Genomic DNA, 16,616 nt, shown 5'->3' on the forward strand with positions numbered 1-16,616 from the left:
TCTCCGTAAGAGGCCCAGACTTGAGAGCAAACTATTTTGAGGGAAGAATTTTGCTCTTAGGACATTCACTCTTTGCACTGACTCATTGAATTAGAATAATCTAACCTTCGTTTCTTTATCTTGTTATGTATCTTTCCCGTTAATATGCGTTGTCCTGTTTTATCGTAAACCATCTTGGTTCTTCTCCGCCAGTTACAATAAAGCCTCCCCGTTTAAAAAAACACCCTGCTTTACAAAAATGGCATCCGCGACAGGACTCTCTGCGTAACTTCAAGACAGTCGAGCAGGAAATGTTCGCGGCGGAGAGGAGAGCACTTGGCGCCGGAATGGACATGGACAAATTGCTCGCAGTGGGAAAAGAGTTAGGCCTGGTGGGCAGTGAGCTTAAGGAACGGGTCGAGAGAGAGCTGACAAAGGAAAGACAAGAAAGACAGGATGCGAGACAGGAGAGGGCGCTTGCGAGGGATGCCGAGCGTCACAGAGTTGAGCTGGAACGGGAAGTGCTAGATCACAAGCTACGACACGAGGAGACCCGAGCTCACGCGCCAGATGCCAACGACTGCGGTGGTGGTGGAGCTCGTGGAGCGAGCAGCTAAGACGTTATCAGCCCCCATTAGCTCATTCGTGTTCTTAACGACTCCAGAGACAACCTGGACGCTTATAATCAGAGGTTTTAGCGTGGCTACTGGTCAGGGGTGGCTGAAATAAAAGTGGGCAACCACCATTAGTTTGTGCCTGACTAGTGAAGACCTGAGTGTAGTCGGACGCCTGTCTCCAGAGGATTCATTAGACTACGAAAAGGTGAAAGGAGCTTTACTGCAAAGATTTCGGTACACCGCCGAAGGCTACAGAGAGAATTTTCTAGGATCGGTGCCGGAGGAGGGTGAAACCGGTCGCCAATTTGCAGCTAGGCTCTCCGGATACTTCGACAGGTGGATGGAGACAGGCCGAGTTGAAAAGACTTATGCGGCCCAGTGAGAGAAAGTTATCACTGAGCAGTTTATGAACAGGTGCCCTAAAAACCTGTTAGTCTTCTTGAAATGAAGAAATTGCGCCAAGTTGGAAGAGACGGTGGTAGCTGCCGATAATTACCTAGACGCACAAGAACAACGGAGCCTTGGGTCACGGTCAACAGCTTCCATGGAGAATAAACCCAACCATTAGTACCCCAGAAAAAAAACTCGCCTTAAAAGAAAGAGAACTCCCGACCGGAAAAGGAATGTTTCCTTTGTTACAAACATGGGCACACAGCTGCCGAGTGCTGGAAGCGCACGAGAGCCTGTTGGAAATGCGGGCAGGTTGGCCATAGGGTTGATAATTGCTACCAGCAGGAAGACGAAAAACTGCAGGCATTGTGCGTGGTACACCCCAGCGTAGATGTTCCGAAATTAGTCACTCTGGAGACTGAAGAAAAAATTCCTGTCTGAAATACAGCCAGAGAAAAATGCGTGACATCCCTGTGTGACCTATCTGCTGTTGAAGGACGCCTAGGAGGCAAGACTGTTAGTGTGCTTCGAGACACCGTGTGCAACACCGTTATTGTCCGAAAAAACTTCGTTCCTGCCAAAAACTTCACAGGAAAAATTAGCCCTGTTCTCCTCCTAGACAGAACCATCATATTCCTTCCGGAAGCAGACATCGAGGTCGAAACTCCGTTCTTTTCAGGAAAACTCACCGAAAATGTAAGCAAGATGCTCACTATGACTTGGTCATAGGAAATGTGGATGGTGTGTCGATGTCTAGCTCCTGTGTGGAAATGACGTTTGGCCCTCACACGAGAAGGCAGCAGGCCTATTTAACGAAACAAGACCAAGAAACACTCAAGGGGGATCCTCCTCAACTTGACATATTCAAGTCAGGAAGGCTTAAGGCAGAAGGTGTTCAACCTGATACGCTGAAATCGGTCACAGAACAACCAACGAATGGATTGGAAAATTGTTTTGCCATCAACCGAAAGCAGTTCCTCGTGAAGCCTGGACCAGAGGCAATATCTTTGACAACACGCAGATTTCTTCGGGGGACACAAAGTACGTTCCTGGGAAAGGCTTAACCAGTTGATCTTGCCTAGGCCACACCAAGAACACCCAAATCGGTTCGAACGGGAAAGTTTGTCGGCGGGCCGCAAAGGTGACCAAAAGACCGATTACAATGTTAAGACAGATTATTATAGACGATACGTGCACGAGGCCGTGAAACATTTTCTTAACTTTCCTGACATGAGGTTGAACGAGAACTGTTTTACGCAATGCCAATAACTGGTATATCACCAGTTTTTGCCCCGTCGAAATATTGCTCGCCGTATGTATACAACGATTCTAGGCTTGAGCCTTTTCTAGTGAGATTGTGAATTCTGGGTTTAGTCTTACGCTTGTAACGTGGGTGCGGACTACTTGAGCCGCCTTCAATGAGGGCATAGAACTGTCCCGGATCGTAGAACTGTTGTTTTTTAGTATTCGTGTTTATTTTACTGTTTCTGTGCATTTTGAGTCATTGCTATGTAGTGTGATAGTGATCAAAGTGAGTGTCGGACATGGTAGTGTGGCAGTAATATTAGTGACTGCAAGTGAAGTGCGCGTCGACCAACAGACCAGCCCCGTAAAGGACTGTTACCAGCCAACCTACTGCACACCGGAAATGTTTTCCCCCAAAAGACTTCTTTCGATGGGGGCAATAGTGAGGAGTCACTGCTCACCGGACAGGGGTCGGCAGGTCGACGCGAAGAAAACGAGGTGTGGGCGGAGGCCGAAGAAGGGCGTGGTAGAGAAAGAGGAGGAGGAGGCCAGAGGATCGTGGCAGGAGGGCTAGAGGAACGAGGTTCGAGTTGCGATCTGACGGACGAGAACGTTCGGGGAACCTCTGTTACGAGCCCGAGAACGTTCGGGGAACCTATGTTGCGAGCCGCATCTTCCCCGCGGACATCGAGGCAGCTCAGCCGAGACTGGCCACGGAGCACACGGGCCGAATGGCTCATCAGTCGCAGCACCAGCATTGACAAGGGCACCGCGGAAGCGCCCCGAGCCTAGCGCACAGGACCCGACTTTGCGGCGGCCACCGCCGGCGTCAAGGTGGCAGCGACTGCAGCCGTCACACCAATCAAGTGTACCGCCACAACGCCTTGCCGCCAACTACTGCCAGGCGTGAGCGGGAACTGTTTTGAGTTAAGAACGTTGTCTTCTCGGACATCTAGTCATTTGATTAGATTAGCTCCTAGTTATTTGTGTGTTTTTCTTATTCTGTCCCGTGAATAGAGTCTGACGTCACGTGCATCGCTTCTTCTACGTCATTCAAACTGACCTCCTCATGTACACAACCACCCGCATCACACCCCACTTTTTCCTACTGACTTTCGCTACGGTTTGGGCAGCTCTTCGGTCCTTCATCTCTACCGCACCTCCATACCCCTTATGAACAGGTAGACAAAATCTTTCTTCGCCCATTTGTAGTACTCCATGTCACAAAGTCTCAAAACTTCTCTTTCACTGTGCCTTCATTCCCTCAAAGGAGGAAAAGCCCATATCCTGGTGTTCCGCGTTGTTCTTAGTTTTATTGTGGGCCCCTAGGGCATTCTGCTTACCCCCCTCTCCATTACATGCGGGCCTCATCGTGTCTCTGGTTTCATGCACGAAAGCGAAGTTCAGAAAGGCAATTATTACCATGCCTATTTCTACACTCCACTTACAACGTCGCATTCCTTGTAGCACAATAGTGCTCAATGTTTCAGTTCTTCCTTTTGTCTTTAGGTGGGCTTTGATCGGCATGCGAGTTATCTGCGTCGTCATTAAGGCATACTCCTGAATATTTGTACTTTTTTACACGTGGTGTACCCACCTGCTGAATTTATAAGAATTCGCGTTCCTTCCTGTCGTTCAATACAGTGATCCCCCCTTTTTCTCTGCTAAAGCATAGCCCTAGGTGAATCGGTTCTTCCCCGCATACACTTATCACGCCCTATAAACCTATCAGGTGCTCAGCCATCAACAGTATGTCATCTGGATACATCAACCCTTCAATTCTCTGTTTTCTCACCTGTTCCTTCTTCGTGTATGGTAATTGGAATCCTCAGTTTATGCCATCTAACCCCAATACATAGACCGTGAACAGAAGTGGAAAAAGAGCATCCTTGTCTCTAACTGTGGTATATGCATACCGGCCTAATAATTGTTACCTAAGCCACACTGGTAGCACCGAGTTGTACCGGAATACATCGTAAGTTAATAAATCCTGCCCCCCTTCCCTCATCCTCCATTATATTTCACAGCCGCTTTCTGCGTACGTTGCCATACGCCACTTCATTTTCCATAACGGCCACCCACGGAGGTGGCTGTTTAATCTCCTCCATATAAATGTTCGGGAGTGTGGATAAACGAAGGGGATAACTACTTAAGAACTCACAAGGAGCAACTTAAGGTTAAGGGAAAGCGCAACGCAGCTATAATTAGGCATAGAGCTCTGTGGGGGTATAACAAATACGAAGTAGTAAGAGGAATGTGGAAAGGAGTAATGGTTCCGGGTCTCACGTTTACGAATACTGCACTCTGCCTAAAATCAGACGTTTATCAGGCCTTGAAGTAAACCTGAGAAGGGTAGGACGTTTGGCCTTAGGCGCACATGAAAAAACAACTAACGACGCAGTTCAGGGTGATATGGGCTGGCCGTCGTTTGAGGTTAGAGAAGCAGAGTAAAATATGCTTTGAGATGAGGTTGAGGGAAATTGATCAATGAAGGTGGGCAGCTAAGGTTTTGAGTACCTATACTTGAAAAGCGTGGACACGCAGTGCTTAAATTAAGAAAGACTAGAAGGCTAAAGACGAAATACGGTAAGAACAGTGGAGAATCCAAAACAGCCAAGGTAACCAAAAAAGAGGCAAGGCAGATTGAAACGAATAAATGGCGGGAAAAATTGAAACTAAAACGCCCTTAGAGATGTACAGGGCTGAGAAATTGAACATCAGAAAGGAAAATTTCTACGATAATTCCCAGGGCAGTGCTTTGCTTTTTGAGTCTAGAGCAGCTTGCCTGTGAACTAAGAGATTTGTGGGGAAGTATTCACAAAATGATGGGGTATGTGTGGTCTGCGGAAACGAAACAGACACTATGCAGCACATAGTATTAGAATGTGAGGGTATCCATCCAAATCTACATGAAGGGAATATTGGGCTTCCAGAAGCCATAAGTTCTCTCTCTCTCAGAAGCCATAAAATTTAAGGGTATCACAGAGGTAGTTAACTATAAGGCTGTCGAAGGGACGAAAAGAAGATTAGAATGCTGGTGGAGGAAAAGCAGAGAGGGGAATATTGCCTAGGACAGTTACCACCTGTAACAGGAAAAAAAGTATTTTGTGCCTAATAAGTTCTTGTGCCCGCCCTAAGCAGCGCTAGTATTAAACCAAGAGTGTAAAACCTGGTTATATTAGTCCTTTTTGGTAAGATGGCATGTCATCACCGCGCTACAAAGTGGAAACCAACCGCAATCATGATCAGTCATCATCACATTTATACATTGACGTACAACAAATAGGTTGTCATCAAACATTCTGTTTTTTCTAAACCCATTTTCAAATCACCCAAGTATCCCATTCTCTTCTACCTACTCCTCTAGCTCAAATTCCATTGCCTGTACTCCTAACCTGCACAGCGCTGACGTTACGGTGACTGCCATTCTCTCCCAGGATTTCCGTCTATATCATTCACTATGCTTTTGGGATAGCCAGGATGTGTTGTAAAGCCGGAATTTATTTACCGCTTAAGTTTGTGTACTATCCCAATCGGTCCGGTTTTGCACCCCTTAGTTTTGGAAAATTCAGGTGTATATGCTACTGGTTACTCACCAGACTGTGAGTCATCCCCCATTCAATTAAACCCTACACACAGGTCCTCTGAAAGGAGCAGTAGGCGTTCCTGCTCGACTGTGTCCTACCATATTTGCGTGTGATCTGACCGTCTAATTTTGGTTCCCTATTTACTATGATCAAGTTCTTGCCATCAGCTACGCCTAGTGTTCAATTTCCTTCGTAGTCTGTGCACCCATCTACATCTTCAATATGGGCGTTCATATTAGTGGCGTGTCTAAAAATTGACATTTGGGATTTGAAACAAGCAGGGGAGGTAAATTGGTAAATAGTACCCGCCCGAAACGTTTCATTCCCCTAACGTTCACGCCTAGACATGCCCCTAAGTTTTCATTTTTTTAGTCTCCTCACCCATGCCCAGGTGTGAAAATCCTAAAGACACCTCCTCACCGCCTAGCATTCCTTTCAAAACTTAAATACATTACAGTCTTTCACTCTTTTTAATTAGCCTAGGTCGTGTAAGCATACCCACTATTACCACGTTTCTCCATCCAGCCGTCCTTATGCAATGTTCCCATGCATATTCTATGACTACCCGAGCTTGTTCCAGGTCGCGTACTTGCGTCCTGCTTACGGCATGTACCCGGATGTCAACCTAATTCCCTTCTTTGCTGCCAACCTCCATGTTTACGTACGACATCTTCAGCTCTTCCCCTTTCTTCTTTACCCCCTGTATTGCCCCTTTCGTGTGCCTGAGCGCATGTGTGCCGACATCGCTATGTTCCTTTGCACACTGTTTGCTCCCTCTGCGCGAACGCTTAGGACCCCTTAAGAAACGCCACTGCTTCCACTGCGTGTTGTCGCCCGATGCCTTCTCACATTTGATGCTGGCGTGCATTCTTCCGCACTGGAATGCCCATTTCCTAACTGCCCCCCCTGTTAGACATCACTGCAGATGTCGATGAATGAGAAATGTATGGCCTTGGGTAGATCCTGCATGTCTCTGTTTACCGCTACCATTACCCTTTACATATTCAACTCTCGCCGAATGATCTCAGGTGCTGTGCTCCCAGCGACCTGCACATTTTAGGCAGAGCGTCTTCAGCTTCCTCACGCCCTTTTCTAAGTGCTCCCAGAGTCTAATGTCCCTTCTCTTGATTATGTCGATGGTTCCTCCGGCTATAATTTTTAGGTTTTACCCTGCCTATTCTCCCAGACCAGGTCCTATGCTCGCTCCAAATATACCGTGGCAAAGGAACACACCTACATTTACCCTCTCCTCCCTTTTTGCCCTCCCTCAGGTCCCGTTCGGAATCGCCAATGCTCGATTCCCCTGTCACCATGCGTATCTTTCTCTGCTTTGCCTGCCCGCCAGCAGGGCCACCAGCATTCGCCACCTGCCTACCCGCGACATGTTTCCGAAGCCGTGCTTGTACCAGTTGCGTCAAGCCGGTGGTATACCGGTAGTATACGAGTTCCGCCTATGCACACTAGGCAAAGCTACAGTGAAGCTGCAGTAAAGCTGCAGTACAGTAAAGCTACAGATGTCTTGGTCAGCAGACAGAAAAAGGCAGCAAAGTTCCCCTGATTTCCCTCCATCGGAGCGTGAAACAATCGTGGAGAATCGAGTTTAGCACCATGTATGGGGTACTGCTAGGCCTCACCTGCGCTGTGCGTGCTCTTCCAGCAGGCGCCGCGAAACCAGATGGCGCAGCGATTAGTTTTCGCCGCCACTCCCATGGTCCTTGCACTTCAGCTCACGACGGTACACCGAGCCATTAGACAGTACAGTATTTCAGTTTCACGTACGTAGAAGCTTCACGTACGTGGAGCTTTCACGAATGACGAGTGCGCATGCTGAAAGCGGAAAGGGCCGACGCGAGCCTCATGAACGTACGTGAGATTTGAGTTTATATGTAGAGGTCTACGCGCATCTTCCGTAGGTATAGTAGACCAACATGCCGGCGTCCTGCCTTCCTGTTTCGTTGTTAGCTCCTGTGTGGAATATCGGGTTCTAGGGTATGATTTGGCCTTCACGTTTGCCATTCTAACTCCAACCCAAAGGTTCAATCTAAAAAAACAGCTTTTCCTTTTGCAAACAAGCGAGATTTTTCAGCTGGTATTCCTGACAAAGTAGCATTTGTAGTCTTCATACCAACGGGCTCGTGAGATAACGAGTGGCTACACCAGGGTGTGTATCTGTTAGTATATGGACCTCAAAATGAAGCACGGCTAAAGGGGGAGAGCGCGTGCATCAAGCCGGCCTACACACGGGGTGCGTGCGTACGTTCTACTATAAGGGTTTTAAAATACGTGGAAAAGTGCTACATACACTTTTCACGTTTGTGTACGTGAAACTTGTACGCAAGTGAAACTAAAACTATTATCCGAAAGGGGGGGGGACGTTCACTGCAGCAATGAAACCGGAACCGCTTCTCAATGCAAAGACAACTTTGCAAACTAGATGTTACCTCCTTGTCTATACCGAAAAGAAGCCACAACGCCGAGGGTGTACTGCAGGCGAATTCATATCCGCCTGGAACCCTCCTTGATTCTATATTGCAGAATCAAAATCCCTCTGTTTGCAATTTCTATTCCACGCCTGGCTAGCTGTACCGCCAGATGTGGGCTTATCGGCAAACCTCTATCTTACTCACTATCCCCTCCCCCTCCGATGAAGTGTGTGAAAAAAGCGTGACTGACCAGGGCATTACATCCCAGCAAACCTTTGTGAAGAAGGGCCGGTATGGGAGGACGCAGTGTAGGTGTACCGCACTTGACATTCCCTCCACCGGGTGAGTGCCCTCCTATCAGCAATTATGCCCATAAATAGAGGTTTCTTCACTGTCTTTCTCTTTTTATCTCTATCTCTTTTGCTCTCTCTCTCTCACAGCTAGTGCTCTTTCCTGTATCTTTCACTCGTTTCTGTCGCTTGCTTTTTTATAGAGCTATGTGGTCAACGCGAGCAGTTTGTGGAAAAGACCAGTCGATTTTTCAATGGAAGGACCTCCGCCGCCGGGCATAACATGTAATATTGAACGGTGGCGAAGAGTTGATTCGAGAACACACTAAGGGTAAATTCACATTCGTTAGGACATTTGTGCCCGCTAAAGACTTGCATTGCCTTCATATTGGTGGTTTACCTTCATCTGCAGGACAGCACCACAACTTAAACATAAAAGCAAGTACATCCCCCTTGCCCTCTTTTTGCCGACCTAAGCTGATTGCAGTCTGGTCTCAAGGTGAAAATAAAACAACTCATAACAAACATTTTTGATTCAGACCACAAAATGAACTCCGCCTGCCCTTTTTTCAAGTCAAGTCAACAACTGAGTCTTCACTGAGAGGAAGCAAATATTACACGTGAAAACGACAGCAAGAAATAGGATGTGTGTCAAATCATAGCAGTGTGAAGCAGTTTCTCATTCTTTGCTGATATCCGATATTCCTAGCGAGAGAATTTGATCATATGTGAGAACGGTCGGGTTTTAGCGCACCCGAAAGAACCATCCTCTTTAACGCGACCCCGCCAAGTCCAATAGCATGCTCAGGGAAGAACAACTCAAGCAGTAAATATTTAACATCCATCACAACGTCGGAGACAGCTTTCACAGGGCAAGGGAAGGAGCTGCTGCTTCTGGCGCTGTAGAATTGAAGTTCCTAAAAAAGAAAACATTGTGCAGTCCCAGTCAGACATCAATTATTAGACACTTTGGAAACCTGACACTGACACTCTCTCGCTCAAACTGGCCACCAATCAACCGCAATTGCAATGTTTTACGCTTACGTTTTAAGCCGTAGACACGCAGAGAGGCATTGTTTTTCCTGGGCCACGGCGATTACAAATCCTCCCTGTCAGTCTTTCTCTCTTTGCTTAACTTCAGGGCTCGTGAAGCATGCGTCGTAAATTCAGCAAATGCGTTCGGAAATGCTCCCTGGCACTCGAAGTAACGCTATTGCGTCTTACTACTTAACACCCATCCGTGGACATCACCTGCAAGTTGTATGGCAAAGCAGTATATGCATAACCCCCCAGTTTTCATTCCGGTGTTATTGATTTACTCGGCGCTGCTCTTGGACCCCTACTCACAACCCCTGACCCCGCTTTCACAACTAGCTTCCCCACTTCTCCACCTAGGCCCATTTCCCAAGTTTCGCAGTCACAGCTAACGTTTGTATGCGGTTATCAGATGATTGCGAAAAATAAACAGAAGCACGGATGGGCGCACAAAATGCGCTAACGACTAGTGCATGCCCTTCTATGAAATATGTGCGCACTCCGAGGAGCAGTCTTCTAGGTCAGGGCGCATTTCTGTTCCGTCTCAGGAAGTGTTCGCGTGATCAGCGAACGCACGGCGGCGTGCTCTACTGTCTTGCTGTCTTGCGGCGTGCTCTACTGTCTTGCATGTTGCAAATCGTGTTTGAACCTCTTGCGCAATAGTCACTTGGTGCGGATTAGCTTCGAAAAAGGCAGCAGTGAACATGTTGTTGCATATCATGTTTGAAGCTCCCAAGCAAACGTTAAGCGGTTTGAATTCGCGGAGAATGGAACAGCGTCTGGGGAAAGTGTCAGGGGGAGGCCGCTTCTTTGCGGCAACACATGAAGCGTGTGAGGGAAAGGTGTGAGAGAGATGACGCCGTTGCCGCGCGTGTCGTACTCCACCCTTTGTTTGAAGCTCCTCTCCTTTTTCTTTCTTTCGTTGCTGCTGCGTTCGCTCACTTGGTGAGGCGGACATAAACACACGCCCCTCCCGCGAAGCCCCGGTAACGGCTGCCAAAGGCCTGCCCTCTAAAACGACCAAATTCCGCCGTCATCATTTCCAATGAAATTTCTGCCAAGTAGCGGCGAATCTCTGCCGTCCCCAGTTAAACGCCATCTTGAGCCTATACTTCATTTTCAGCTTGGAACGCCTTCTGAGCGATATTTTCGCTGGTGTCTTTGACGCCGCGTATTTGCCATCACAGGTTGCCGGTTTATGCGTGCGCGGTTTACTTGTAGAAAAAGGGGAGCGTGCGCGCACAGTAGGCTACCGATGAAATGCCGTTTGTGCTGGTAGTTAGATGTCGAAATTCCATGGCTCAATGCGGTTAGTCGGCTGTCCTCCTCAATTGAGTGGTTCTGGTATGGGTTGATGTGTTACACAGACATCTCACAAATACCGTAAGATGCATACGAGGGGGAAGAAAAATGGGCAGCCACATGTTTGTATGCGAGAATACAGCTTAAGGGCTTCCAGGATCTCTGTAGTTATCTCTGGACTGCTTCATGAGTTAGATGAGTGAGCAAAATAAGTCTCAGCCCTGCAGTGGTACTGAGCAGGGTGTCGAATCGGAATAATATTTTATGCTATTTTCGAGTTTGTGTTCGAGCCTTTTGGTTCGGTTCCGGCTACGGTTCCTGGGCGCACCATTTGGTTCCGATTCAAGACGGTTCAAACCAAATGAAACGGGTTCGGACCGGTCGGGAGAAAAAGGGCTGGGGTGTTTCTTTTTACTTTTTTATTGCGGCGTTTTTCTTTCTTCGTTTCTCTGCCAGGTCAGTGTCAAAACCGATTCATAATGCAGGTTAATGTTTGTAAAGGTGGACTTGGCCATTGTTACTTATTATTGGAAACGCTTAAGGAAATTCACTGCAAAATTCAATGCGCAATACAGTGCAAAATGTTTTTTACAGGAGGCCAACTATTACAGTATCATGCCAAATAATCGACTCGCCAGGACGTAAGGCTGCTTTCGTGGGCGAGTGCGAAATCATTTCTTTCTATCCGGAAGTTCTTATTTATTAGTCGAGTTTAGTTTATTACATCGTTAGGTTTCATTATATTCTCATCTCAATCTGGCAGATTTTTTACCGTAGTTGCTTTCTTTAAGAAAACACGATCAGCGTCACTACGTAGCCTCTACATGGGCCTTGCGCTCCATTCTCATCACCGACCAGTGACGGGCCGCAGCTCATCTCGAAATCATTCATCTTTATTAAAATTGACAATTGGGCTAGTTGGTTTGATTCATCCTAAGTAGCGCTAGAGACGGGACACAGAAGAGAAGACACATTAGCGCCGTCGTTTGTGTCTTCTCTTCTGTGTCCCGTCTCTAGCTCTACTCAGGAAGAATCATTTATCTTTGGCAGCCTCTCTGGCGGGCAGAAACCTTTTTCGACTGCACGGAGCCTGCTAGTCCGCCATATTTCTTGGTGCCATCAAAATGTCGTCACAGACAAGGACACATATATCCACAAGCGCGTACGCAACCACCCACAGACAGATACATACACACGCACACGCATGCACACGCACGCACAAACCGACACAGGCACGCATACGCGCGCACACATACACAGGCACACACACAACCATTGCGGAGTGGGTAGCCCCATTTTGTTTCAATTTCATTCCTAGGAATTGGAACTCTCTGATATTCTAGTGCTTTCAATTCCTTGGATTATGAAACATCTTGCCCATACCCACTTCTGGAATCGTCGGGATGTGCAATTCCATCCTTCTGATTGCTCAACGTAGAATCTACTTGTTGGTGGCTCCGTCGAGGAACTTACAAATGCAGCATAAAACTTACTTCACCAGACGCGTTGAAAATGCAAAAATATGGCGGCAGCTTGAGGACATCTCGTGCAGAAAAAGATGACGAGGGTGCCATGGCACCAATGCTTTCAGTTGTGTTTTGAGAATGTGCGAGGATGATTGATCTTTGAGTTATGCCACCGAGGTAGGTCGCTACGTTTTGTTGATTGATTGATTGTGCGGTTTATTTCGCCGATGATTCACAGGAAATCAGGCGCGCCTTTGTAGGGGGCTGTGGAATATTCTTGACCACCCGGGACTGTTTATTGTGGCCCAAATCTTGAACGAAGGGTGTTTTAGGTTTTCGTCTCTATCAGAATGTCGCCCATTTCACTGCTGGTAACCGCGGTAACGCGCTCACGTGGAAACCGCTCGTCGCTCCAACGATATTACTAAAAATATTAGTGCCCTTCCCATCTGTAAAGAAGGATGACCTGCCAAGCTCGATGCAGTCTCCGGAGTGCACGAAACAAAACACGTTTGTCGTAGTTTGCGATGGAGCATATTTCCCGGCCAATTAGCTGAGTGAACCTCTGACGCATCCAAGCTTTGTCCTGACCGGTAAACAGGGAACTGCCTGTGTCCCACCCGCGTCGTAAGCACCCTATTGTTCGTGTAAGGCCAGGCTCCCAGAGTTGGTGCAACTGTCGTAATAACTTTAACGGATGGAGTCATTTCGCGTCTAAGCCAACCGAGCTGCGTGACATGGCATTTTTTTCATCAATAAATCACGATAAGTGTTTTGCGCCGGTAATCTGAACATAGCCAAACACACAAACCAAATCCGCTCTACCACTAAGGACTCTGGACCAGTCCCGTTGGGTCGTTTAATGCCCGCATTGAAATCTCGCACCAGCACAACAGACATGCCTTCATAAGTACGTGCGTGAAACTTATAGCTGCGCGTGCACGCCTCCGGTCCTCCCTCCCACTATTCTCCACTACAAACCTGCACACGCATAATCCGGCCCCCAGTCATGTGCGCGAGCTTAGTAGTGACAAACGCCTTCGACAATTTCCCCTGGAATCCCTCTGAAGTAGTGATATTGGCACACGCCGGCGTTAAAAGGGGGAATTTCCTGTTCATCCGGGAGGAATTCGCCTCTCCTCCACGAGTTGAACTTGAGGAGGTAACGGCGGTAGCAGCAGCTTTCCGCTGTTTTTGCACAAATTCACGCTGGCGTTCGGGCTAATGCTACGATTCTTGCTCTTCTTCCTTCAAACGAATGACATGCGTCCGTTCTATACCAATTTAAAGCTTGAAAGCCCTTTATCTTTCATATGGCATACAATAATGTGGCTGTTCTCTTGCTTTCCCCCTCGTATGCATCTTACTGTGTGTGCAAGATGTCTGTTTAGCACATGAGCACACGCCCGAACCACTCGATTGTGGAGCAGAGCCGACTAACCGCATTCAGCCATGTTATTTGGACATCTAAATAGCAGCACAACCGGCAGTTCATCGGAAGCTTAGCTGTGTGTGCACGCTCCCCTTTTTCTACCCGCAAACTGTGCACGCATATACAGGCAACCGGTGATGGCACATACGTGGCGTGAAAGACACCAACCAAACCTTTGCTCGGAAGGCCGAGCAAAGACTTTGCTCGGAAAAGAAATATCCGCTCAAGCCAGCGTTCCAACTGGGGAAGAGAGGGATTCGCAGCTACTTGGCGGGAAATTTGAGTGGAAATGGCGACGGCGGGTTTCGGTCGTTTTACAGGGCAGGCCTTTGGCAGCCGTTACCTGGGCTTCGCAGAGGAGCGTCTGTTTATGTCCGCCTTAGCAAGTGAGCGAACGCAGCTGTGACCAAAGGAAGAAAAAGGAGAGGAGCTTCAAGGAAAAAGTGAAGTGGAGTATGACACGTGTGGCTACGGCGTCATAACGCTCACTGCCTTTCCCTCACACGCTTTATGTGTCGCCGCAAAGGAGCATCGTCCCCCTGACACTTTCCCCAGACGCTCTTTCATTCTCCGCTAATCAAAACCACGTGACTGTTGCCCGGGAGGTTCAAAGACGATATGCAACAACATGCTCGCTGCTTTCTTGCGCGTGGCTAAATTGAACCACGTGTGAATTTCACGCAAGGATCAAACACGATTTGGAACATGCTGACCGACGGTGTCGGCGCACTGCAAAGTAGTAGCAGAATAGCGCACGCCACCTTACGTTCGCTGCTCACGCGAACACTATCTGAGGCACAGTCGAAATGCTCCGTGACCGAGAAATCTACAGTTTGCACTGTGCACCAATTTTTATAATAGGGAGTGTGCTAATAGTCAGTGCACTTTTTAAGGCCAATCCGTGCGTCTCTTTATTATTTGTAATCATATGATAACCGCACTACCGCCTTTTCGGCCGACTGCCCAGCTTCGGAAAGGGGTACCGGTGGAGGCGAGGGGGAGAATATTTGTGGTAAGGTGTCAGCAGTGGTGAGGAAGAGCCCCGGAGCTCGCTGAATAAATCGATTTCACCGGAATGAAAACTTGGGGTGGCTAGACACATACTGCTTTGCAGTAAAAATTGTTATTTTATCCTTCCCTCACAAGAAGCACTAAAACACGAAAGTGAGATGTGCCTGCACAGAAGCATTTGAATATTTATTGCGCATCAATATGAACATGTACATCACTTTTTTTTCGTCGGTATGGCAGCGTTAAACGCATCGACATTAAACATTCGATTATAGCGCCGCAGCAATGCGTAATTCCGATTGAAACCCAAGGTGCTCACAAACCATGCGAAGAAAACCGAACTGGTTTTCAGAGAATCGTTTGGTAAAGTAACGGCCAGCTACAGCGAAAGGAGCATAATTTGAGGGTCGGCAGCTGTTCTGTGGATGTGCTTGGCAAACGACATCTTGCTTGCTATCGACGTCATGCTGGCGGGTCACTTCGGCAAAGGTGCGACAACATTGGTCCTACTCCGTGGCGTGTACGCCCGAAGCTTGCGTTGCGACGAGTTCAGCTTGTGGAACGTGGCAGTGGTGGTCTACATGCTGAGCCGCGTTCCAAATAGACGGCGTACGGATAAACACAACAGCTTTCACTGCTATACGCTGCCCTATCGAGTCTCCAACTATCGGAACTAATTAGATTTATAACGCACTACTTCGCATCCCCTCTGCGAGACGGCAGCACCATCTGAATGGAAAACTGGGAGGGAAAGACATAGGGGCATTCATACAGGTCTCCGGCCATAACTTCATGGCTCAATTTCCAGATCGTTTCACACTTCCCGTTGCGGCCAGACTGATGGTGGGCTGAAATCTTAGCGCAAACACGCCAATCGAACTTTTTCTGCCGACATAATTTCCGCCATGGATATGAGGTCGGTGGGCTTTGTGTAACCCGGCATAAAACACTTTCGTGTTAAAATTTGAGACAATGGACGCCAAGCTTCAGGTACCAGTTGAAGACGGTGGGCCTAAAATTCTGCATAATACAATTAATGGCGGGCTACGGCATATCCGCGTCCACCTACTCCTCACGAACCGTTCGGCTGGTTACATTTATCAGCTTTATATTGTTACGTGGAGGCAGGACGACTGACAGGAACAATGGTTGAATTTGAAGCGATATATTTACATGATGGCGTCCATCAGAGCACCAACCAAAGCCAAGCGCCACCCACACAACTTCTTCCTCTTCGTCTTCTCTCCGCGACATGGACCCGTCGTTGATGCGTCGACCGTCCCGGTCGAGGGCGCAGTGGATAGGCGTATACGCGAAATGAAAATTGAGATGATTATAAAGAGTGAGGAAGTCCATGCCACCACGGATGAAGGGGATGAGCTCGATGCAATACGACCGACGAGCAGGGATTTCAGCCAATGCAGCTGAAACGCCGAAGGCCCTTTTAGATGCGCCGGTGCACTGGGCGGGGGAGCGGCATCGTCGTCAGTTCTGGTCACGGTGGGTTACTTCTCAGCTGGTCGTGGCGGCTTGCCGGCTGGGGACACAGGGCGGGGGACGTGCAGGTGTCCATGATGCTCCGGAGCAGGGGCAAGGCGGCAATCAGAAAACCTCAGGCAAACGCATCAGGGGCAGAGGCAAGCAATGCTTGAGTGTCGGTATGAGGATGTACGCCGCAGGATCCACCAAATTGTTACGTCGCAGCAGGACGAATGACAGGGACAATGGTTGAATGGGAAGCGATATATTTACATGATGGCACCCATCACAGCACCAAGGAAAGCCACGCACCACGCACACACCTTCGTCCTCTTCGTCTTCTCTTCGTGACAATATCAT

Source organism: Haemaphysalis longicornis, unplaced genomic scaffold, assembly GCF_048455015.1.
Source record: "Haemaphysalis longicornis isolate Haplotype H1 unplaced genomic scaffold, Haemaphysalis longicornis Haplotype H1 scaffold_23, whole genome shotgun sequence".
NCBI lineage: Eukaryota > Metazoa > Arthropoda > Arachnida > Ixodida > Ixodidae > Haemaphysalis > Haemaphysalis longicornis.